The sequence below is a fragment of the Canis lupus genome, chromosome 19, assembly GCF_011100685.1.
Source record: "Canis lupus familiaris isolate Mischka breed German Shepherd chromosome 19, alternate assembly UU_Cfam_GSD_1.0, whole genome shotgun sequence".
NCBI classification, from domain to species: domain Eukaryota; kingdom Metazoa; phylum Chordata; class Mammalia; order Carnivora; family Canidae; genus Canis; species Canis lupus.
The window spans coordinates 11,841,162-11,866,824 of NC_049240.1; the positions used below are offsets into that span (position 1 = coordinate 11,841,162).

General features: G+C 35.8%; 1 long non-coding RNA gene and 1 other non-coding gene across 4 annotated transcripts in view; both read right to left on the reverse strand.

Annotated features, from left to right (window-relative positions):
• Window positions 1-12,217, reverse strand: part of LOC102157193 — a 148,472-nt gene extending 136,255 nt beyond the window's left edge. For all 3 annotated transcript variants that reach the window (XR_005373909.1, XR_005373908.1, XR_005373910.1), the window contains exons 1-2: window positions 12,141-12,217; window positions 4,956-5,023 (exon numbers count right to left, since the gene is read on the reverse strand). This is a non-coding gene — a long non-coding RNA (uncharacterized LOC102157193). The remainder of the gene's footprint in view (window positions 1-4,955; window positions 5,024-12,140) is intronic.
• Window positions 12,218-13,533: 1,316 nt separating this feature from the next.
• On the reverse strand, window positions 13,534-13,640 carry LOC119864538. The gene has a single exon (XR_005374366.1). It is a non-coding gene; the product is annotated as a U6 spliceosomal RNA (small nuclear RNA).
• Window positions 13,641-25,663: the final 12,023 nt, after the last annotated feature.

Here is a 25,663-nt window from a genome sequence, read left to right on the forward strand (position 1 = left end):
AACTTATTGAAGCTATTCAGGCTGTAGGGTGAAAGGGCATGGCTAGATCTTAAAAAACTGAGTGCGATACTAGGAAAGCCTGCAGGAAAGGCTCTGGTAACAGTGCTGACATGTCAGCAGAGGGCTGCTTAAGTAGTTAAGAAAGTAGACATGCATGCTAAGATGTGGACAATGGGAGTCAACCATAGTAATTCAGGTATTTAAAGAAATATACCTGATGGTCTTTTCACAGACTGGTATAACAGGGCATATTTTTATTCGTATGGATAATTGTTTTAAAAAATACACTTCAGGAAGTCATTGATGTGTTTTGAAGAAATATGTTTCTAACCAAAGCTGAAAATGTGGACTAAGAGTGAGTGAATGAGTGAATATCGTTGTTGTTTTTTTTTGTTTTTGCTTTTGTTTTTGTGTTAGGTAATTGGATTTGTAGGAAAAATAAGGTAGAGAATATCAAGTTTGTATAGTATTCTGAATAAAAGAAGCTCCTAAAAATAAATAATAAATAAATAAATAAATAAATAAATAAATAAATAAATAAATGAAGCTCCTACTTAGAAGTTGTCAATGTAAGTTGCTTCTTAATTCAGGAGGCATTTTGAATCACTTTTGTAAGTAAAATTTTATACTGCTACTGATTTGATGCTGTTAATGGATAATAGGATATTTTAGGAGCTAAACTACACCTTTAAATAGAACAGGTGCAAAAATTTTCAAAAACATTCATATGTATAGTGCATGAGAATTGCCAGCAAAATGTTAAAAAAAAATAGAGCTACATTTTCTAACATTTTTCCATCGTGAGTACAATTTATAGTCAAGTAGACTAAAGACCCCGTCCTTAATGCATTCTCTATTATCTAGAAAGCGCTGGTCCAGTGGCATTTTCTGGCTGAACTGAACAGAAACTTGAGTTGGTAGAAAGACATGTTCTTTAATTTTGAGTCATGCTACTGGAATATTTTCTTATTTTTGTGAGGTGCATACATTTGAGATGAAGTCTTTTAGCCATTTTGTTGAAAAAAAATTTTTTTAACTGTCAAATAAATTATTTATCTTACTGAATACAAACCAACAAAACGGGCAGCCCCAGGTGGCTCCCCGGTTTAGTGCCACCTTCAGTCCAGGGCCTGGTCCTGGAGACCTGGGATTGAGTCCCACATGGGGCTCCCTGAATGGAGCCTGCTTCTCCCTCTGCCTGTGTCTCTGCCTCTCTCTCAGTCTCTCTGTGTGTTTCTCATGAATAAATAAATAAAATATTTAAAAAATAATTTAAAAAATGATTCAAACAAAGCAAAACAAAATGAAAACCTTGGGTCTTATATATTTGATACTATAGATCTAAATTCAATACAAATATTGAAATATTATCTTATCCAGTATACACATATAAATGTATTATATATACATCTTTAAACTACTTAAAGTAGTTTATGCAAACTACTTAAACTACTTATGCAAATATAAGTATATTATAATTTATTATATTTGTATATTGCCTTATAATATATAAATTCATATGGATATATAAATTTATATATATGAAATGTATATGTATTCTCAGAAGTAACATTTAAAAATTAAAACATATAAAAATAGCATCAAGTGCTCTGTGATCCTCACCCCGTATTCCCATGACTGATTCTTATCTCCGTTTTAGGAATTAATTTAGGAGGAAATCCTGTCTCTCACTAATGCAAGCATTCCTACAAAGTGTATGGGAATTCCAGGCAGTTTCACTGCTAAAAAACGTCAAAGAGAAACATCCCATTAAGCCCCAAGTGAAAAAGAATGCCAACAACAATTAAGCTGAAGCAGCTTTACTGGCCCCACTGCTCTCACTTAGACAGAGTCGTGGAACAGTATTTAATCAGAAGGGATTGGGAAAGGATTATAATAGATTTTGCTTACCTTAACCAGGGCATTGAATGCTCAGCAATATGTAAACTCCAAGATGTAACTACATATAAGATTTTCAGAGGGAAAGTAGAATGCCGCAATAAAGCAGGAATCTCAATTTCTCTCCTCTCTGAACTTTAGAATGTGGTTAGCTCAGCTGAACACAGGGGACCCATCCCATTGTTAGCAGTACAGCGGAGAGTGGGAAATTGTAACTTAGAGCTTTAAAGGTTAGTCCATGCTCCAAAAAGACGTATAAAGGCAACACAGAGCCTGGCATTGTTTATCATCGGTAGACACAGTCCCCACACAATATCACTGACTTCTGTGTCAGTGGAGAACTCTGAAACCTTGTTCAATAGGCCGTCCACCTGATAAAGCACAGCTACCCTGAGACTGAACAAAAAAAGATGAATGAAATTTACGTCTCCTCTTGTAAAGCATCCACTCTCCTAAAGAGTCTCTTCAGTAACTGAAGTGCTTAGAATTATGCAAGGATTGACATTTACTCATATTTTTAAAGAAAATAAATAAGTAAAAGTATCTAAATTAATAAATTTAGCCTAAGTGTTCAGAGAGGCATTACAAACTATAATATATACAATATTCCTTATTTCTTCCCCCAAAGAAGTGGTTTTAAATATAAATGAAATTTCTGGTTGAGTAAGATGCATCCAATTGAAAGCTTTTTTTTTTTTTTTTTTGTAATGAGCAAACAAAAAAATGAGCATTTACTATGTGCCAAGCACTTTGCAATGTGTTTTAAGGAAGATAAACAGAAAGAAAATATGAACTTTGCATATTTCACAATCTCAGGGGAATAATAATAAGCATAGAGAAATCATTTAATACATACCAGATAATACAACATTTTGAAAGACAGTTTTTAAAATGCAATAATAGCTCAACGTAGAAAGAGAGAAACTGACCAAGAGTAATGAGTAAAATCAGGAAGTGTTCATGGAGGGTCTGACATGTCAGCATGACCTTCAAGGTTGAGTACAATTTCCTTAAGTAGAAATAGCTGTGAAGGATATTCAAGGCAAAGAGACAGAATTAGTGAGGACATGGTCTGGAATAAAATTTACAGAGATTCAGGAGATGTTAAGAAATCTGTTTTTGCTTGGTCACGGACTTCATAACTTGGAGTGCAAGTAACTTGCAAATCAGATGGGTCCCTGTATTAGACACTGTACTTCAGTTCAGGCCAACCCAACCTTTTTCTCTGTCACTGGGCTCCAGCACAGAAGATGAAAAAGCTAATTCTCTTATTGTCCCAATGCCTCTTAAGCTTGGCCATGAAACACTATTCTACTAATTTGGGAAAGAAAGTGTTCTAGTGCTGTTGTTACTATTATTTCCTGCCAAACATTCCTAACTGCTATATCACACCTTAAATAAATTTGGAATAAATGAAATAAATGCACTCCAGAGAGAAACTCTAAATGTTCCCAAATCATCCTTTGTTTTTATTGCCAATGAATAACCTCCTAATGCTCATATGAGAAGAAATACTAAAAGACGACACTTGTCCACTTTGTCTCAGCAGAAGATGAGATTAGAAGAGGGAATAATTTCCAAAGTGTAATGGCATCCAGTGACATGGCAGCAGCAAACAAATACAAAATAAAAATTAGTAAATAGTTAAAAAGATAACCACTTGAAATACAAATCTCTCCGTGAGGAATTCCCACTATAATTTCCACTAGTACATCCTGAATGTGCATTATAGGGAAAGCTGAGCAAGGTTAGATATTCATTAAAGTAGGTAGGGCAGTGCCCAGTGCAGAATGAAGACAAGAGTGACAACTACACACATCCAGCTCCTAATCCCTCAACTCAAGAGCAGGGTTTAAAAATCAGACAGCAAAGATAATTAATTTCTGTTATTTATGGAGCCACAGCAGACCTAGGTTACCCCCACCCAGTCAAAGATAAATATGTAATGAGGAAGAAATGAAACCTATTTAATTCAAGAATATAGAACAGTAAGTAAATAACAAATAAATAAGGATAAGGGCTTATTATGCAGAATGCCAATGAAGCACCGATTTTGGGAATTGATTTGCTCCCAAAAAAAAAAAAAAACAAATGTAGTTACTACTTAGCAACATCAAGAAGTAATGAATAACATGGATTTAATGAACTGAAGTTTCAAAGATTACATGCTAAGACAACGGAAGAAAATTTAAAAGAAGCTATGAGGAAAGAAATAGAGAAACAATACCTTTTATCAACCAAGAGACACATTCGAAACAATGAGGAATGAAACACTGGTAGGTAATACACAAAACCTAATCAGTTATGTATAGAATAAGGTTGAAAAAACCACGGTGAAAGCAAATAAAAATGATTATTAGAACCAAAATGGCAGATATGAATGAATACAACATAAAGATGATTAGAAACTAAGGAAATTTTAAAAATCAAATAGAAAATAGAAGATTAAAAAAAGTATTTCTTAAAATGAGAGAAGAGTCTTCTAGGAAATTTAATAGAAAATGATAAAGAAACAATTTATTCAAATGATATTCCGAAATTTAAGGAAAATTGATTGTAAAAATAAAGTCAGCATTTATTTCCAAACCCATGAATTATCTCACTTAGATAATAACAAAAAATTCTATATGATAATGTTTCCTTATTTTATAAAAGAATATCCTAACCAAACTCATTCAGTAATTGAACAATGGATTTAAATTTAGAATCCAGGACCATGCCACTACAAAGGCTGAGTTCGGAATCACCATTCTACACAGATCTCCCTGGATTTAGGATAAGCCACATCTCGATAAACCCATCATAACTCGAAAATACCAGGAGTCAAAAATGCATCTAAAGCCCTAACCTGACAAACATCATCCTTACCTTAGCCTACCTTAAGCATGCTCAGAACACTTAACATTAGTCTACAGTTGGACAAGATCATCTAATACAAAGCCTGTTTGTTAGTAAAATGTTAAATACTAGAATTTATCATAGAATTTATCAAATATTGTACTAAAAGTGAGAAACAGAATGATTATATGGGTATAGGATGATTGCCAGTGTATTACCCTTATGGTTCCTTGGCCATCTGGGTTTTGTGGCTCACTGCTTCTGCCCCATTCTGTATATTGATAGCCTGGGAAAAGAACAAAATTCAAATTTGAAGCACAGTTTCTATAGAATATGTATTGATTCGAAAATGGCAAGTCGAAAAAATCATATACCCAACCATTGTTAAGTTGGCAATCGTCTGTATTCTATAAGATATTAGGAAATAAATTCATTTACTTCTCATCTGTTTGGTCTCATAAATCTCTCCAAATAAGACATACACTTTCCTTTGAGGAGACATAGTCTATTGCCTTCACAGTGACCATTTCCCCTAAAGCCCCAATTTTCTTCAGGAGCCACCTACTCCCAAGCAGTTCACATGACTCAGAAGATGCTAATCCCATATCCAACTCTGAGTGCGGGTGGGTGTATATTAGCTTAAGCTGATCATGGGCATCTCAGCTATTTTGCCAGGGACTGGTTAAAGAATCTTGGCTTATACTAATCAGTGAATATTATTTTTTGATGACAGTTGTTGAATGAGCACTTTGTCTAAGTTGGACCAGTCAGACTGAACAGAAAAATTTCATATTCTATGGCTCTGGGACAGACTCTTCTCTTTCTTGTCCTAGAAGTGAACAAGGAAGTGCCTTGCCTTGTTTTCTGCTAATAGCCATCTTATGATGATGAGAATAGGCTGTCTGAAGAAATCAAGAAACCCTGCATACCAGTGAGGGAAGAGTTGAGTTGAGGGAAGAGCAAACAAATGGAGCTAGAGGCTGGAACTATCCTACTTTCAGGCTTTAGGTTGAGGTAAAAGTGTCCTTGTTTTAGCCATTTGATTCAAGTTTTTTGATACTTAACTGGCACAACTATTTTCCTTGATGACACACATGTGCATTCATACACACAAACACATGTACACCACATGATGTTCACGTTATTGAATATCAAAGGCATCATATCTACTCGGGCCTTGGCCTTAGTAATGTGCCTTTGTATTCAGAAAAAGAGTGCTTATGTCCACATCTCAAGTTATAATGGAATGCTTAAAGTAGTCTATATATATTGATTAAAGAAAATAGAAAAAAATCAACTTCTTTCCTGGTCTATGGCAAACAAAAAACTAGTTTTTTGTCAATTCCTATAGAAAAATAAGTGAAGGAATATTAATAAATAAAGAAATATGCTTTAAAATAGAAAGACGTGAATTTATTTTAGGAGTAGTTAAGAGGAAAGACTATATTTCCATTTCTCTAGCCTCTCTATACTTGGAGGATACATGCCATCCCAAATTCCTGTTCTTCTGCTAGTTCCCAATACCAGGGCAACATTAACTAATCCTGAAACATTAGCAGCCAACCCAAGGCTTTCTGAAGTTGTCTGAAGCCCCATCTCTAGGTGACTTCACTGCTTTTTGCTTGCTTGCCAGTTAGTGAAGTAATTCAACAGGACCCCAGAATGTACAACAGGTAAGAAGACAGAAGAACCATTTTGAGTGTTGATCTCTAGTTTTACAGAAAGTATAAAAGGAATGCATGAAAGAGATTGGTTGGAGCTACTGAGGTTAAGGTTTCATTCACATGTCATCTCAAAAACAAGAACAACAACCTTTGATTCCCTTTCTCTCGTGAATACTGATGGTCATACCCAGACAAATGTTGAGAGAGTGGAGATGAGAGATGAGGCATTATTAGTTCAGGGAATTTCAACCTTATTGAATGTCTAAGGCCATAGATTTGGTCTGATGAAAATAGTATCTCTATTAGAGAAATCTTTTGGCTAAAAGTAATATATCTCCTCTTGTTTAAGTAACTGGGGACTGAAATGTTTATGTTTGCTCTTGGCAAATTTGAGCAGAAGAGGCAGTTTGGGATGAGATGATGTGTAGGCCATCTTAAAGGTTTTTGTCTTTATTCTAAGAGGAATTATAAATGATTTATAACTCATATTACATGGAAAGGAAGCTTTGGGTCAAATATGAATCAATGGGAATTCATCCTATAGCAATCAGTCATGCATTAGAAATAGATGCCTAGGATTTTAAATAAAGACCTGTGTATTAGTCCTAAAGATACAAAGCATTTTAATAATGACAGATTTTTAAAAATAAAAAATAAACAATAAATGTGTAGAGAATTTGAGTTAAAAGGAGTATGCTTCAATTCTATTCCATACCAATGATGTTAGAGCTTAGTTGCAATATCAACATAAAGGCATTCTCATAAATGTGAGGACTCAGGAGTCCAACCCTATATATACCCTTTTCACAAAGCCCTATTTCTTAGTGAAACCCAGCACTAACCCAGAGATATCCCAACATAAAGAATACACAAATGGGGACATGGATGATAAAGGATAAAGAACAAGTTTTAATTTTCTCTAAATCTAAAACTCTTTAGAAATTACATATATAATACAGAATGCAGATTTCAAAGTTCGTAAATAAAATATTATGGTATAAAAATAAACTGGACTGAGACAGACATCACAAAATACACTAACAAAAAACTGGAAAGATAATTGGAAGAGGAAGTAGAAGATACTACTTCTTTTATCCTTCAAATAAGGAATAACAATTTTGCTTCAGTGTGACACTAATCAATCAATACATATTGATCCCATCGTTTTATTTAAAGTTACAAAGAATAAAACAAATAGGTTGTATATCTTCCAAATTATCATAACAAAAAAGAAATAGAGATATTGCAAAAGATTAAAAATAAAAATATTTATTCAGCCTTTCAGTGAATATTTATGAGGTTACTATTATTTCTACACCTTGTTTAGAGATACAATAGAGAGGAAAATCAACATGTCCCCATCTTTCTGGAATCTTGAAATCATTTTGGAGTAAAATATTAAGTCAATAGTTACTATTGAATTATTATCACTATTGACTACGATAACAGCTAAATAATGAAAGTAAAGTCTAAAAGCATGTAACTAGAGCATGTGACATGGTTTTGGCATAGGGAAGTTCTCTGAGAAAAGAGCAGTGATATGATGGTGAAGAGAAGGAAAAAGCAATTTGGTCAGTGGAGCCAGCTTGAGCAAAAGTCCCAAAGCAGGGAAAAGAGGGTTGTGAAGAAAGTGAAATAATTTTTGTATAATAGCTGAAATGCAGAGAACAAAGACAATGGTGACATTAACTCTGAGGGGAAGAACGGACAAAGGACAAATGCCTATGGCGGATTGTGTTCTCTTCCCTAAGCATCCACCCCCTTCTTCTAGGGGTGGCACAGTCCAGCTCTTGCCCTATGACTTCAGCACTATTCCACAGGGCAGAGACCTTCCCGACTGCACTGCCTGCTGTGGCCTTGTCACTTGTTTTGGTCAGTGCAAAGGGATTGAATGTGACATCCACCACTTCTGAGCAAAAGGTTTTTGCAGATTGTAGGATTCACTTTGTGTCACTGCTCCTAACCATAAAAACAGAACATTCTGGATAGGGCCTGGTGCTTCAACATGGGTCCCAATATAAGTAGGTTCATGGGGCTCAGGCCAGCCACAAAGACCCTGTAGCATTCATGTAAATCAAGGAACAAATATATGAATGTTCATGATTATGTGCTGTAGAGATTTTGAGATTTCGTTAGCTTACACATAGCCTAGTAAAAGTTCACTAAAAGAGTTTCTAATTCATACTTTGACAAAAAAATCAATAAAAACTTCCCCCCGACAAACACCATGGATCATGATTATATACGTGCAAATTTATTCACACATAGAGATGCATCGAGACCATTTCTTAAAAAATATATATATAGTTTTTTGGTTATCTGAGTGTCAGTATTTCTGCCATTTTTAAAAATAGGTTTTCTTGGGGCGCTTGGGTGACTCAGTCAGTTAAGTGTCTGCCTTTGGCTCAGGTCATGATCCCAGGGTCCTGGGATGGAGCCCCACGTAGGGCTCCCTGCTCCGTAGGGAGCTTGCTTCTCCCTCTCTTCACCACTCATGCTCTCTCTATCTCTGTCTCTCTCTCTCTCAAATAAATAAAATCTTTAAAAAAAATTCTTTTTCTCTAAACTTGTGAATATGTGGGAATTTTGTAGTTTTTTTTTTAATTTCACTAATAGAAAAATAAAATAAGAACAAGATTTTAAAAAATATTTTCAATATAACCTACCAGAAGTAACAAGATTATTATAATAGTTACCAGGCTATTGGGATTAAGAAACTTTTATTGGAAAGATGTATGGCATATATCACATGACAGATCAAAATAGTGCTTTCAACCTCAGCATAATACCCGGATAACTTCTTAGAATACAGATTACTAAACCCTACCCCTTGAATCTCTGATTCCTTAGATATCAAGAGGGGCCAGTGATTTTCATTTCAACTATTCCCATGTGTTGCTGAGGTTACTGACCCAACATCACAGTTAGAGGAGCAAGACATTAAGTGGCTGGTCAGATCCATGTCCTGATAAGAATTTTACTTTGGATTCACAATTTCAAAAAATCAATTCATTTGATTCTTCCTTTTGGCCGAACGAGTGCCTGAAAAACACTGAATTATTTGCCTCAATGCCTCTGTTTCTTTTCATATATATTGTTAGTAAGTAAAGAATTGAAGCCAGGTGAGTTCCAATTAAATAACTATTCTAAACATACTCGTAGAGTTAGGAATTCGGACGCACACATACACACATGAAGACATAAACACACGTACCTATTTCCTTCCTGTCTTTGGAAAAGCTAAATTTTCAGAGGTAATGCATCGATCTTATGATTTTAAAGAACCATCTCTGCTACTGAAATGGTTGTTTTCCCTTTCTTTTTGACTTAGATTTTTCTCCAGGCATTTAACATCCTTGACCCTGTTCATAAGCAGTTCACAAGTATCCTACACAACTAATTTTTTAACTTAGATCATCTTGTAAAATGGAATGGGCCTCATTATTGTAGTAGTAGACAATGAAGAAATAAGCAGATTATTGGTTTACTTTGCAGAAACTAGAATATTACTGAATTCCACTCTTCCATTAGAAAAAGATGAAAGAGGAGCCAAAGAAGGATTTTGGAGGTTTTAATTTTTTTTTCCAGTGTATCTTCCTTAAAGCCTGAGACAACATTTAAGCTTTATCACACATTTTTTTTCTCTCTTTTTTTTTGCAAGGTCAAGATCCAGTATCCCATTAAAGCATTTTGCCAGAAGAAAAAGTTGTTAGAAAGTACATAAAATGCTAGGTGATCTGCTTTTAATGGAACTTGACTTTCTGAAACATCTGAAACACAACTGTCTTTTATTAAACTGAAATGAAGAGGTCTGGGCAGGAGTCTTGTGGGGACAGAAGACTCAGCCTTAGAGTCAAAGCCCTAAAACATTTCTTGTTATCACTGAACAGTTGCCCTTCTAGCCAGCTAACAAGAGGAGCATTAATAGCCTTTGAAAGGTACCCAACACAGATTGCCTTGAAGACAGTTATGTTGGTAAAACCACGGGTCTTCTAAGGAATAGTACAATTAAAACCAGGATATTGTGGGAGAGGCATTTGGGATTCAAAGAATTTTAGAGTTTTTTAAAAAAATAAAAAAAAATAAAATTTTAAACTAACTTAAAAAAAAAAGAATTTTAGAGTTAGAAAAACCTCGTTGAGTCTCATTTTCAAAGCCAGACGGTAAGTGTCTGCACAACGAGAAGAGAGAAGAAAATTTAAATTGTAGTCTCTTTCTGGAAGCCCATAGAACCTAACTCGGAAGGAAAAAGTTTTCTGCAATACTTTTATTTTTAAATGAGTTTCCCTTGGCCCAGTGTGACTAGGGAACAGTCTCCAATGTGCCTATTCAAGGTTAGAATTTCAAAATCTTCATTAATATTTTGCTATTGCACCAGGATCATTCATGCTACGCTGCTTTTGCTAATTAAATTAATAGCTACAAATGCTTACCAAAGAGATTAACTTATGCACTGCCCTCCTAGAAGAGCTGGTTGCTAGGCAGCCCTGAGTGAAGGCCTGGCGCAAAGCTCCTTCTCTCAGGACAGAACCTTCTGTGCATCCTTGGCTGCGAGAATGAATGCTGCACTGCTTTCACTGAGAGCATTCACCTTCGTCTTTACATCTCAATTGCTTCTTTTTAATTATTTTAGCCACTCGGTGCATTCTAGTGTTTCAAGTCTATTTAATGTGAAGTATACGCATCTCATGCTTGGTGGACTCGCTTCAATGGCTTATCTTTCTTGTCTCTTCACGAGCGTCAATCCTATGTTACCCATGGTTTTGCCGCTATCTGCAGGCGTGCTTGATGACTCTGCAGCTCTTGCCACAATTTCTAATAATCTAGATTTTTTTGCATATGACTTCAACTCATGTGTGGTCAAAGATTTGTGTAATAGAAATCCGGGTCTCCTGCACTACTTCGCTCTTTATTTTTAAGATCATATCCTCTATTTTGTTTTCCTTACTGCTTTATGTATAGACAGCACAGGCACTGGGTGTTCATCCTAAAGACAGAGAGGGAGGCTTTCTCCTGCTCTAGGATATACTTTCTGCTGCTGAATTTGCTGCCAGCAAGTTTGTCACTTGGAAAACTTGGCTTTAACTCAAACTCGAATTGACATTCTTTCTTCCTTGAAAACAAGTCTCTTCTAAACTTTAAACCAAATACAAATGAACAGTGAGTATTTGTATAACCAAGGCTATGAAAACTAAGTAATAAATGCATATCTATTGAAAGGACACTATTTAAAAAAATACTTTGATCATGATACTAGCCTAGCTCCGGTGTGATCAAGGAAATCTATGCAGAATGAGCTTTCTTGGAGAAACTTAACAGTCCTTGGTAAAAAATAGCTTATTTCATCGGGAAAGACTAGCCAAAGCGTTGGGCTAAATGTCTGGTCCATGCCTACCTGGTTCTAATATAACCTCTGCCTTGGTCCCTGACTTTTTGCCTATCTCTCTGTAGTTGACATATGTGTTCATCTGTAAGTTGGTCTTTATCCATTCATGTGTGGCCGCATGCCTGGGTGCTCACAGAGGAAGGACTAGTGGAAGAAAAGTATCAGCGTGAGAATGTTTGAACAGCTCCACAGAAAAGCCATAAAAGTCACTAGAGTTTTGTGGTATTGCCTGTAATATTTAGTGTATGGCTATGTTTCTTTCGCTAAGGGAATCCATAATACACTTAAGTAGGATATAATTTTATTAATGCTCACATAACATACTAGAGGTGAGGGACCTGGTGGGAGGATACCTTGGTTCCAGACAGCATTCAGTGACCTGGGTGCATTCTTTCTTGTTGCTCTGCCATGGGGTAAAAATGGAACTCATGTACATGGTAAGATTTGTGACACCATATGTCACCTTATGACATAATCCGAATGTCATAATCTCCAGAATGTGGAGACCAAGTTAACTGCTTTTAAGTAAATGAAATAGAAATTTTATACATGTTTTGCCATAGCAAAATTTAGTTGTAGGGTCTAGTTGTAAGTGAGGCTATGAAAAAAATATAATTTCTAGCAGGCAATTACATGCCCAGCTAAAACCTTAATAATTTAAAAGAATTTAAGAATGAAGTTGGGTGAAGGTATTATTTCAGTGTAAATCAGAGAAGCAAAAGTATATTGATTAATATAAAAGAAGAATTTACAATAGAAACAAGGCACTATACATTGTGGCAAAAGGAAGATAGATAACAAAAGTTAAAACCAGCCCTCTCAAAGTCTATGTGGTTAAGTGAGACCTTGAAGAGAAATCTGGGATACAAGGCATGTTAAGGAGAGTGGCAGAAAAGTCTATGGAAAACTGTCGTTTCTGTGTGGCTACTGCCTCTGTGGGTCCAAGCCAAGAGCGCGATGGTGTCACTGAGGTGGCTGTTGGTCAGTGAGGCTAGAAGACAGGAGGAAGACCAGAAGGCAAAACAAAAGAAAGCAAAAACAAGCTTTGCCGTGCTGGGCACTTCCATGCCCATCTTTTATAAACCTATCTAGAAGATCATTCGAGATTAACTGCTGTTGTATCACTTTGCCTCCAAATGTAGGCCAACTTCTAACCCAAGACCTTAAGGAAAGTGAGTTCTGATGAATGTAACCAACTTGTCAAAACCATACCATTTTTCATAATAAATTCAAGTAAAAAATTCCCCCATGTAAACAAATGTGTTTTATCTCTATTTTACCTCTTTATGACTCCATCTGTTCATAATGCTTTATAAAGAAAAGCCACAAAGAAGACAAATGAAGAGGAGAGAGAGAAGTGACATGGAGGAAGGGAGAGAGATTGTTATGGGATGTGTGGGTCACGGATCTCTGGTCTCCAGTTAAGTCCACTGGGACACTAATGGGAGATTAACATCTTTTCAAAAATCTCTTCAAAATATTCTAAGTAGGCAAACTGACATCACCTAAGGGACATCTCTCAATTTTTGCACTCTTCAATAGTTAATCCTTAATAATTCTTTGGCAGATAAAAGTCTGTTTTATGGAACAACTGATCTGTGTTTTTGCTGAGGTCACTATGTACTGACAAAAGAGAGAGAGTTTATTTCTTGGCCTCTTCCTCCTTGGACAGAGTCTTGATGATTTCTTCCTTCTTGGCCTGGAGCTACTCTTCACAGTGCTTGTGTGCCTCCTTGGTCTTAGATCAAAAATACAGAACGCTTCATGAATTTGCATGTCATCCTTACGCAGGGGCCAGGCTAATCTTTTCTGCATAGTTCCAATTTTAGTAGGTATGCTGCTGAATTGAGCACAAGGTTTTAATTTAAGAAAATGGAGAAGAAATGATCCTGAGATATACAGAAACTTTTCTAAAGTCGCTTATAGTATATTATAGGGATCTTATTAGCAAATGAATTGACAGTGATATCAGTTGTCCTATATTTTCACAAACTATATAAATGCAATTATGATTGGGTACTGTAGAATTATCCTCTTAATTAGAAAGGAAACGTAGAAGGGAGAGAGATTAGGAACTTTAAAAAATCATTATCAGTTTCTCATCAAGGACGAACATCCTTCATTCTACTGCAGAGTTAGGATTAGCTTCAGCTCCCTCCAGTCAACTATAGTGGAACAGTTTCTAAATCAATCTTTTATCACAATTGCCATCACAGGTTCTCATCACTTTCTTCCTGTGCTGGTCAAATAATTTTTCTGGTTCTACTCTTTCCCTAATTTATCTGTCTTCATGATGTCCCAAAGATAATTTTCTAAAATAATAATAATAGCTTTTGCTTAAAACGGTGGCTTGAACTCAATTGTTAAGCTCTATTCTTCACTCAAAATCTTCTATACAAAAAAAAAAAAAAAAAAAAAAAAAAACTTCTATACAGGCGTCAAGTGAGTTTAAAAAATGTATAACCACCTCTATGGAGAGATGATAATAGCAAAAAGTTGAAAGCAAAATGTTGGTATATGGCAACCAATCAAAATATTGGTAGGTCAAAAACAAACAGGAAGAGGTAATTTGATGTGGCTGGAGGAAACAGAATTATATGAGGAGTGCAATAAATGGTACAGTATTTGTTACTGTATGACCCTACCTTCTATAATTAATTTAAAAAAGAAAAACTTACATCAAACCTTACCAAAATGACTTACATGAATACCATATATAAGTAGAAAAATTCGTAAAGCCTTCAGAGAAAAAAATATATATTTTATAAGGAATAATACTTGACAATATCAGAGGTAAAAGATACAGAAATCTTCCTGAAAGAGAGAAGTAGATACTACAAAGACTAAGGTATCCGCATGGCTCAGACTTCTCCCCATCAACACTGAAATGTAGGAAAAGATGTCTTCAGAATTCTGATAGAAATTATTTCATACCAAGGCAAACCACAATTTGAAGTATGAAATACTTTCCCATGCACTATTCTCAGAGGACCCTGGAGTACAACCAAATAAAAACAAATGAAAATACCAAGAAAAAGGAAGTGACACAACACAAGAAACAGGAGAATAAAAAAGCAAGACACAGAGGGAATCTAGCTAGTTCCAGGCAGTTCGGGTTTACACTTGTTCTGATATAATTTTAATAAAACATTGTCACTCTCAAGTATGTCCTAGTTTATATGATAAAATATAAAATCACAAAGGTATTACAAGAAAAGCTCAGCCAGTCCAGATTGGAGCAGAAAGTTAGAGGCCTTCAGGTAGGATATCTCCCAGGAGAAAAAATAAAAGAGAGAGAGAGAGAGAGAGAGAAACTGATGTGCTGCCCTTTCAAGAGAAGTTTTATAATTTTTTTCTTGTTGTTCAATCAGGTAGAGAGCCTATTGAGACAAAAAAAAAAAAAAAAAAAAAAGAAAAGCTTTCAAAAAAGAAAGGACATGTAATCGGAGTACAGTGGTTCAGCTATAGAGGATATGTACAGTCATGTGATATAATCACAAGTGACTATTAATTCTAAGAAATTATAATTTAGTTAGAGTGGAAGTATTGCTGGAGGAGGCATATATGTAAGAGAGCTTCCTCTTCATATACCTTTTTTAGGAAGCTATGAAAATCGATACTGAAAAATATAGATCAGCACCATTAATACGTTATCCAGAATGATTGAGTTAAATATTGAAAGAAACACGAAAGAGCAGAAGTGATTGACCTCGAGAAGCAGGACTCAGTGATGGCAAAGAGTAGAGCAATGGGACATTAATTTTCATTATTCTCATTTCAGACGGTGGACAGAGGATAATTTGTTTAAAAAATAGTAAATTAAGAAACTTGATTTTTTTCTTATTGACTAAGAAATAATGTTCAATCTCCTGACATATAACCCAAAGTCCTTAGGAATCTAACTCTGGTTTTGATCCAACCACTCCCACTCTTCTGCTTTCTATCACACTACACACGTGTGTGGGCACGCACACACACACTGACACACACACACGCTTTTTAAAAATATTTCTAATAACTTTTACTTTCTTTCATGTCTTCTAGATGCTTTTATGGGCCCATTCTTTAATTAAGCTATCTCATTTACTCAGAATGCTTTACCACATATTTATTAGATACTCCTTAAGAATAAATTCAAATGTCATTGCCTCTTTGGGCTTTTTCTTAGTCTTGCAGGCAATTAGTCTCATACTAATGCCACAAGCATTATTTGTAGTTTATTTTATCTTGTTTTCACAACGTCTCATGATTGCTATATATGTGCAAATATGTATTCCATGCCCTTCCATGCTGCTCCTCATCATGCTGTGACATACTGAGAGAGTGTGTTAGAATCCTTTTGCTGCTGTAATAAATCAACACAAACTTGGTAGTCTAAACAACCTAAATTTATTCACTTAAAATCTGGAGTCCAAAACCATTCTTACTGGGCTAAAGTCAAGGTGTTGACGGGGATGGTACTTTCTGAAGATTTTGAAAGAAGAATCCATTCTCTGCCTTGTTTGGCTTCTAGAAACCATTACATTCTTTGGTTAGTAGGTTAGTGGCTTCTTCCTCCATCCATCTTTCAAACCTAATAGTGTAGCATCTTCCAATTCCTCTCTCTCTGTCTCTCTCTGTCTCTCTCTCTGTCTCTCTCTCTCTCTCTCTCTCTCACACACACACACACACACACACACAAGACCTCTGCTTCCATACTCACATCCCCTCTTTCTTTCACTCCCTCACTCACTGCCTCCCTCTATTAGGCCCTCCCCTATAACTCAGGATAATCTCCCTTCTTCAAGATCCTTAAGTCAATCACATCTGCAAAGTCCATTTGCCATGTTTTACCACAGCCCTTATATATTCAATTCTGTTTTTCTTTTCAGTTATTGTTCTCTTTACTTTTCAGTCTTGGAGATTTGTACTGATATATCTTCTAGCTCAGATGTTTTTCCCTCAGCCATGTCCAGTGTTCTAATAAGCTCATCAAAGGTCTTCTTCACTTCTACTATAGAGTTTTTGTTTTGTTTTGTTTTGTTTCTTTTATCTATCTCTAGTGTATCTTTTTGGTTCCTTTTTCAGATTTCCATCTCTTTTCTAACATTGTTCACCTGTTCTTTACTTTATCCATTAGAGCTTTAGCATATTAATCATAGTTATTTTAAATTCCTACTCTGATAATTCCAGTACCCCTGTCATATCTGATGCTGATGCTAGCTTTGTCTCTTCAAATAGTGGTTTTGCCTTTCGACAGGTCTTGTAATTCTCTCTTGATACCTGGATTTGATGGACTGGATGAAATAGGCCTTTATTAATGTAGTGTGAGGTATTAAGGGAGGAGAAGCACTCCACAGATCTAGGACTGGGTTTCAGTGTTTCAGTGAGCCTATGTCTCTGGATTACGAACTTCACAAGTTTTTCTCAGGTTTTTTCTCCCTGCTTAAGTGGGAAAGAATGGCTATAGTATTTCTCCTCCCTTAGAACAGTTAGGCTCTGGTAATACCCCAGAATGTTAGACTCTGATTAAATGGTTTCTCCTGAAGGCAGGTTTTGTTAAGAAGAATGATATGCTCTGCTATATTTCAAAATCTTCCTGTCTTCTCCCCCTCTCAGAAGTGTGAAGAATTTTTCTCTGATGTTTACTGTGAGGACTGGATCAAGCTCCTGGAGGTAAATCTCACACATTAAGGAGATCATCCTATAACTAGGACTTCATGAAGTCTTTAATTCTCAGACATGTCCACATTGACTGTGTGGAAGATTTTAACTCCTATCATCTTCAAAACTTAGTTCCATCTCAGAGGATTCTATGGAATGATATGAGCTAAAACATCAAGATTGGACATACAATTCCAAATCCCACTTGGATAAACACCTCAACAGCGTGACTATAAAAGAAGACTTCTAGATGAGATAGTTGAAAACTAACTGAGAAAAGAGAAATAAGCTGCTGGGTTGGGGAGGAAGGTTCTAACCCACAAAGGAAAATCTGCAATTTAAAAATTCTTGACCTGAGCTCTCTATATAGGGCTCAGGAGATTTTATAATTGCTTTTAAATCTTGAGCTAAATATGGTAAATATTAACATTTTCCAAAGGGGCAGTATCCTTAATATCCACTAGATATACAAATGGGCCTGAACTGCAAACAAACAATAAGCTAACAAAATTCCCCAAAAAACGTTTTAAGAAAAAGAGAGAGAAAGAGGGAGGGAGGGAGAGAGACAGAGAGACAGAGAGAGAGAGAGAGAGAGAAAGCTATATAAAGACAAAATCTTTTTTTTAAAAGATTTTATTTATTTATTCATGAGAGACACAGAGAGAGAGGCAGAGACATAGGCAGAGGGAAAAGCAGGCTCCCCATGGGGCACTTGATCCCAGAACTCCAGGATCACACCCCAAGCTGAAGGCAGATGCTCAACCACTGAGTCACCCAGCCAACCCCAACACAAAATCTAAGATGAAGTTTCTTTCCCCCTTATGCTTGTACATTTTATAATCACTTACATAAATCTGTGGAATTGTGTGAGGTAGGAAGGATAATGGTGTCATTTTTACAAATACTTAGCACTTTGACTACAATGGGACTCCCTGAGTCTCAAAAGTATATCTCCTGAACATAGCAAGCTCATTGTAGTAAGTTTATTGCTAGATTTCAAATTTTGTTTTTTGTTGTCATTGATATGATTATTACTATTCTGGTATAGCACACAAACTTGAGTTGTTATTCGTGGAAATTTTAAGATCTAAGTTTATTATGCTATTTTTCATAGAAATATGCAAAAATAAAATATAATTGCTACTGATTCAAAGTTATTCCTATGCAAAAATTCGTGTTTATTGAAAATTATAATGCAAATTTAAGTTATGCAGCTCTGCATTGTGCTTCTTTAGTAACTGGGTGCTTTTTTTTGTTGTTTTTTGCTATAAATGTCTACATAAATTAGAATAATTTCTCTATATTTTATCCATAAATGCCTCCATAAAGTGTGACTAATGTTTTTAATGTGATATTATAATGTTAGTACAAAAAAAGAATCCAAGCAAATCCTTGTGAAAGTAAGGAAAATAACTGCCAGAGCTTTAGTGGCAGCCTCTTTCTCGTATTGTCTGAATAACACTTCTGATTCCCCGGCAATGCATTTCCGAGTTATCTGAAGTTACTTCTGTCTGTTCAGAGTACTTAACATTTTTTTGTACTAGACTTTGTCTTCTAATCCTTTTATTGAATCTTTTGTGTCCTTTCCTCATCCTCTCCTTGAATTCTCACAATGGTTTCAAACTCTTGACAGAAGAAGTCTAAAGTTGTTTATAGGCTTTTATCTTCACTGAAATTACAAAGCAGCTCTAAGCCCAGAGATGCAGCACAGAGACAACTGTCCAAGGAGCATAACTGCCACAGAATTGTTGAACTCCTAAAGGAACTGCCTTGAATGAACAAGTAAATGCACAAATCAGAAATTAGTGCACAGAATTAGTAATACCTAATCTAGCATCTTCAGAAAGTGGCTGTTCGATTAATCTATTTATAAGAGTTTGGAGCCCACAGTTCTTGACCTGGTGCGGTGTTTGTGCCAAGTTTGGGGAAACCCAGCTTTATCTCCGCAGAAAGACAGCAAGCACAATGTACATGAAGCTGAGGAGTTAAGTCACAAATCCAAGGGGGGACTCAAAGTGGCCATGTTGCCACTTGCATATTGGCACGTTCAAACACAGGCTGGGCTTTCCTGGTGCTAACAGAATAAATTACCATTTCTGACTTCTATTCAGACAGGTGAAATAAATACTTCAATTTGGGTTCAGATACAGAATAAGCATGACTTGCGTCAACACGCAAACCAAACTGAACTTTTCTTTCTCCATGAGCCTCCAAAGTTTTCTTTTGGAATCCCTAATTCGGGTGGTGATGTTCTTAGGCCATTTGGATCAGAAAATGAGAATTACCTTCTGCTTCCCTTTCTCCCCACGACCTCATTTCCAACAAATTACCAAATATCATTTCTTTATTTGTCTAACATGTCACATACCCATGCTCTTTGGGCCCCTTCACTGGTGTTACCTTAATCCACAATCTTACATCTCACAAGGACTCTGTTTTTTAAGCTTTTTAATCTGCTTTTTCCATATTCTCAGGCTTAAAATTTCCTACTATATATTATACCTTACAGTCTAATAGATTGAATTAAGGTACATACCTAATTAATAGTATTCACTCCAGTAAAAGCACTTGATCTAGCCACCTATCCATTTTTTTCAGTCACTGAAAACAAATAACAAAAAATGAATAAACAAAAATCTGTAGCTCATCTATGTGCTACACACTTTTTGGATTCTGGGGATTAAAAAAGTAAAAAACAGCCTTGTGTGCCTTCAAAATATCTACATTTTAATAGCTTTCCATTGTGAATGGCATCAATCCTTATCACAGCCTCAAAGAGTCTTCATGATCTGCTTCTTTCTCTCTCCTTGAGGATAATCTTTAGATTCATTGCAAGAATGATTTAATTATTCTTGCAGAGATTCACATTGTAATTTTGCTCATTTGTTTTCAAATAAATCTTTCTTTCTATTCAAAATTCCTTTCCTCTTGGGCGCCTGGGTGGCTCAGTGGTTGAGCGTCTGCCTTCGGCCCAGGGCCTGATCCCAGGGTCCTGGGATCGAGTCCCACGTCAGGCTCCCTGCATGGAGCCTGCTTCTCCCTCTGCCTGTGTCTCTGCCTCTCTTTCTCTCTCTCTCTCTCTCTCTCTCTCTCTCTGTGTGTGTCTCATGAATAAATAAATAGAATCTTCAAAAAAATGCCCTTCTTCTGTTCTTGATCGTTATTTCTTCATAACGCTCACTTACTTTGTAAAGAGTAACTCCCTCATCTTTCCCAATACAGACTTCTGACCTCATCTTTCCCTAACTCAGACTTCCTCTATACAATCTATTCTCTTAGACATATTTTTAATTGTATTTGGCAAATTATTGTTATTCGTTCTTTCTTACATCTACCTTCCCTAATAGATGGTGAGAAATTAGTTTTTTTAGGGGAAATTCTGTTTTATATTTCACTTCCTGGCATTTACCAAAGTGCCTAGGTTATTGTACATAGTTAAAATACATGAATGAATTTAATTTTTAAGCTGAGATATTGTTCCATTTTCCTATTCCAATCCTTTTAATAGTGCTCAGCTTACCAAATACTTATGAAGAGTGTCTGATATGCTCAAAAGTATATTAATTTGTTCATTGTAGCAAAGGCAGATAGAAGTACAGATGGTCCTTTCCTCCTAGTGCTTTCTCTTATGGTCAGATAGGGCATGCTGAAAATTCTAATGAATTAAGATTTCACAGAATTTTAAACTTGGAAACATTCTACTCTATGGGAAAGTTTTCATTAGAAAAAACAAACAATATCCTATAATTTTAAAATATATTTTATATATTATTTTTAGAATATGCCATCATGGCAAGAAATTACAAAACTTAATTAACAAGATCAATATTTAAATATCAATATCATATCTACTAAAATTGAAGGAGGTAGTCACAGAATTGTTGGAAGTTCTGTTCATTCAAAACCTATGCACACATAACAATCATGGCAGCAAAATTACTTTTTCTCAACTTTGTAAAGTTTTGGGGTTACATGCCTTGATTTTCAGTCTCCCGGTTTCCCAGGCCAGCATGATATGTGCTGAACCTTCAGAGTATCTAGATCAACTCTCAGTTCTTCCTACACAGCCACTATCTCTTCTTTGTATCATTTCTGGGCCTGCCCCCTCCTCCTGCAAACCAGTGGTTCTGTCTCTTTTTGCTTCCAATATTCAGGAACCACATACCATGTAGATGACTATGTCAATCTTATTTCCTTTCCATAAAGGACATACATGAGGCTTTTTAGCCTCTCTGACATCCCCAGAAGAATGGAAACTATTCTTACAAGGTTCACACTCTTGTTTTTATGCTCCATTGGCTCTCCAAAGACATATATACCCACTCTGTTATCCAACTTCATAGCACTCTATATTTCTTTCCTGTATTATTGGACTGGTAACATTTATTTCTTTCAAAGATTACATGGATTTCCTCCAGGGCCCTATTGCGTATGCCTGAAAAAGGATGATTGCTATTTGGAGGCAATATTATTGCTAACCAGAGAGTTAAAGATCTCTCCTTTTTTAATCTCCAAATTTATTCCACATTTTGTGACAGACAAATTAGACTTTAGCCCCAATGGCAGAGCTCCTCTTGGGAATAGTGTAGTGTCTAGCAGATTTTAAATGTCAGTGGAAAGTTCACCAGAATAGTCTCCGACATGTTTCTTCAAGCTCTGAATTTGGACAGAAGGTAAAGTCAATGTCAAATGTCTTTTTTTTCACAGACTTCATTCAAAACTGGGGCAGGAATGTATAATAAGGAAAGAAATAGAGGAGACTGGCGGGCAAGGGATGCTTAAAGCATTTTTGCTTGAGCACTTGGTAGTATGAATCCTTGGCTTTTCACCCTAAGGACCCCTCACTTGCACATTAATAATAGATTAAGTAGTGCTGGATTTTAGGACAAATTTTTTATTCAGCTCACTGAAAATGGGGCTGTAAGCCAAGTGAAATTAAAAGATGCCTTTTCTAAATTTAAGAATTTTCTGTATTTCCAAGGAAGTAAAATAGCCTGAACGTAGAGATATTACAGACTAATGTTCTTAACGTCTTTGAATAAACAAAAGTTTCCCTAAGAAACACCATTAAAATATCTGTCATCAGCAAGTTAGGCCTGAAGAAAAGGTAGTGGGAAGAAGGGTTGATTCCTGTCTTTCAAATAATTTATATAGATGTTAGCCTAAAAAGGAAAATAAAGCAAAAATTATACTTTCTTTAACCTGCAATTAATTTAAAAAAAATTGCTAAGTATCTATTTCATAGTCAGACTGAAGATGTTGGGTAAAAAATACTGCTTCAGGGCACACATAACCATCAAAATAGTGATCATAGAAATATGTACCTTGCTGGATCTCTCCCTGCCTAGTCAGTTAATTGTAACTAATATGGCTATGTATTTTAGTTTAGCCGTAACAGTTTCAGTTTATCACAGTTATCCTGGAACAATAGATCCTCTTTTTCTTTCAAAAATGTCATAGTTTGGGGACACCTGGGTGGCTCAGTCAGGTAAGCATCAGACTCTTGATTTTGGTTCAGGTTTGGTCTCAAGGTAGTGAGACTGAACCTCATTTCAGCTCCATACTCAATACAGAGTCTGCTTGAGATTCCCTCTCTGCCTGCCCCCTGGCTTACACAAATGCTCTCCCTTTCCCTATCCCCTCCTCAATAAAATAAATAAATAAATATATTTTTTTTTAAAAAGTGTCAGGGTGCCTGGGTGGCTCAGTCACTTAAGCATCTGCCATTGACTCAGGTCATGATTTCACGGTCCTAAGTTGGGATGGAGTCCTAAGTTGGGCTCCCTGCTCAGCAGGGAGTCGGCTTCTTCCTCCCCTTCTACTCCTCCCTCAGCAGTGCTCTCTCTCAAATAAATAAATAAATAAATAAATAAATAAATAAATAAACATATTTTTAAGTATCACAATTTGGACAATAATGCCATGATCCCTCTAGTTATGATGAATACGCAGACTTATTTACTATTTTCAAACACAGGGTATCATCCAACATCCCATGATTTGCATTGGCATGTCAATGTTAAAATTTTATGGGAATGTGAAGGACAACTCTGAGATTAAAGCAAATGCATATCAGAGCTTTCTAATATATAATTATTATAATATCTAGAACTTTCTGTATTTTTAATAAACTAGACATCACCCAGTCATTAATTATTCAACAAACATTTTATTATATTTTGCATAAAGAGATTAGGTGGTGAGTCCTGAAGGCACAAAGATTTAGGCACAGAACCTCCTCTGGAGCATCTATTTCTGGTGAAGGAGACTGATAAAAAAAATAAGCAATTACCTACAGCATCAATGTTGTGATTAAAGTTTGCACACATTGCTTGCGATTGGAATATACAGAAGAGGAACCTATTCTAACATGAGTAGTTAAGAACTATAAGAACGGCTTCCCAAGGGAAACAACTGAGAGGAAAAGATAAGAATAGGTAGGCTCATAAAGAGGAAGGGAGCCAGAAAAGACATTCCAGGCAAATGGATTAGCCAATAAAAAGGTATAGAGATGAGTAAGAACTACAATAAGAGCTTATTTTGAGTAATTAGAAATAGAACCGAAGAGGTAGACAGAGTGCTCATCCTGAACCCTGGATTAATTAGGGTCCTTTTAAAAAAATAATTAAGGTCTTTTGATTATAGACAATAGACAAGACTCTCTTACTTATGTCAAAGCAACAACAAGAAAGCTAATTGGAACCATCTGCTACATCCTTAGAATCAAAGTACAAGCTGAAGACCTAATCCTTAGAAAAATATTTAAGATATGATGAAAGGATTTAACCAGAAGTAAGAGGTGACCAGAACTGAAGAATAGTCTGGGAGTCTGAATGCAATACTTCAAACTTTTTCCACTCATTTATCTCAAAACTTAAATGCCCAGACGGTAGAGAGTGGTTTGACAAGTCTGAGTCTCATGTTCAACCTAGTTCCTGCCCCTAGGATGTTGCATGCATTGTGGGAGAAACAATCACAAAAGAACAGCTGAGGTACTGGTAACTGGATAAGTGGGGATCGATATCATTCTGGTGTAAATACCAGATTCTCTCCTTTGGGGATACAACATAACATTTGATTTAATATCTCATGGGATTTGCATTCCAACAAGACAGATTGCTTTACAAATCAGAGGAAAAATGGAAACACTGTTATCCAATACGGGAAGACTAATGTTGATCCTATGAAAACAGCAGATTCCTCCTTTATGGATTCACTACAAAGTTTGGATTTCTATCCCATAGGATTTGGGACATAAAGGGGACACATAGAACCTTTGCACTTTAGAAAAATCTCTGTGATAACATGGTAGAAATGGATTGTAAACTGTCAAGACTCAAGTAAGGACAAACCAAGAAAGATGGAACTGAAATTTCCTTAAAATAGGAATATATGACAAATGTATTCTCATAGATGACATCCCATTTCCTCATACATAGAAGTTATCTTTAAGGTACAAATTTCTTGGGATAAAATATATAAAGATGGATGGATGGATAGATAGATGATAGATAGATAGATAGATAGATAGATAGATAGATAGATAGATAGATATAAACATACAGGTCATATACATATATATATCACCGATATATTGCACACACACACACACACACACACACTCCATTTCATTATTATGAGCCTTAGTAATCTGACATCATTAACAACTTCTCAAGTTTCACGTTTTGATTGATAAAAATGGAGGACAGAGCTGATACAACAGGCAATTCAATAAAATAGTACCAAAAAGTGATTTTAAATAATATAATTTAGATATCTGTTGATCACATTAGAAATGCATTTAAAGGAAAAGTGAACTGAGAAGCAAAAGGATGTGAAATATAATCAAGACACCAAAATTTAAAATCATTGGTTTATAATAGTCAGTTACACACTCTATACTGCCTCATTATTAATAGAAAAACTGGGGCACCTGGGTAGCTCAGTGGTAGACCACCTGTCTTAGGCTCAGGATGTAATCCTGGGGTCCTGGAATCAAGTCCCACATCAGGTTCCCCGCGGGGAGCCTGCTTTTCCCTCTGCCTGTGTCTCTGCCTCTCTCTCTCTCTGTCTCTCTCTCTCTGTCTCTCATGAATAAATAAATAAAACCTTAAAAAAAGGAAAAATTAAAAATTGCAAACTGTCCATATTTTTAAAAAAGAGAACTCCCATTTTGATAGGTAGTTTGTAAAAAAGAAAAATTTTACTGCCTCCTAAAAGGCAAATAAGTTCA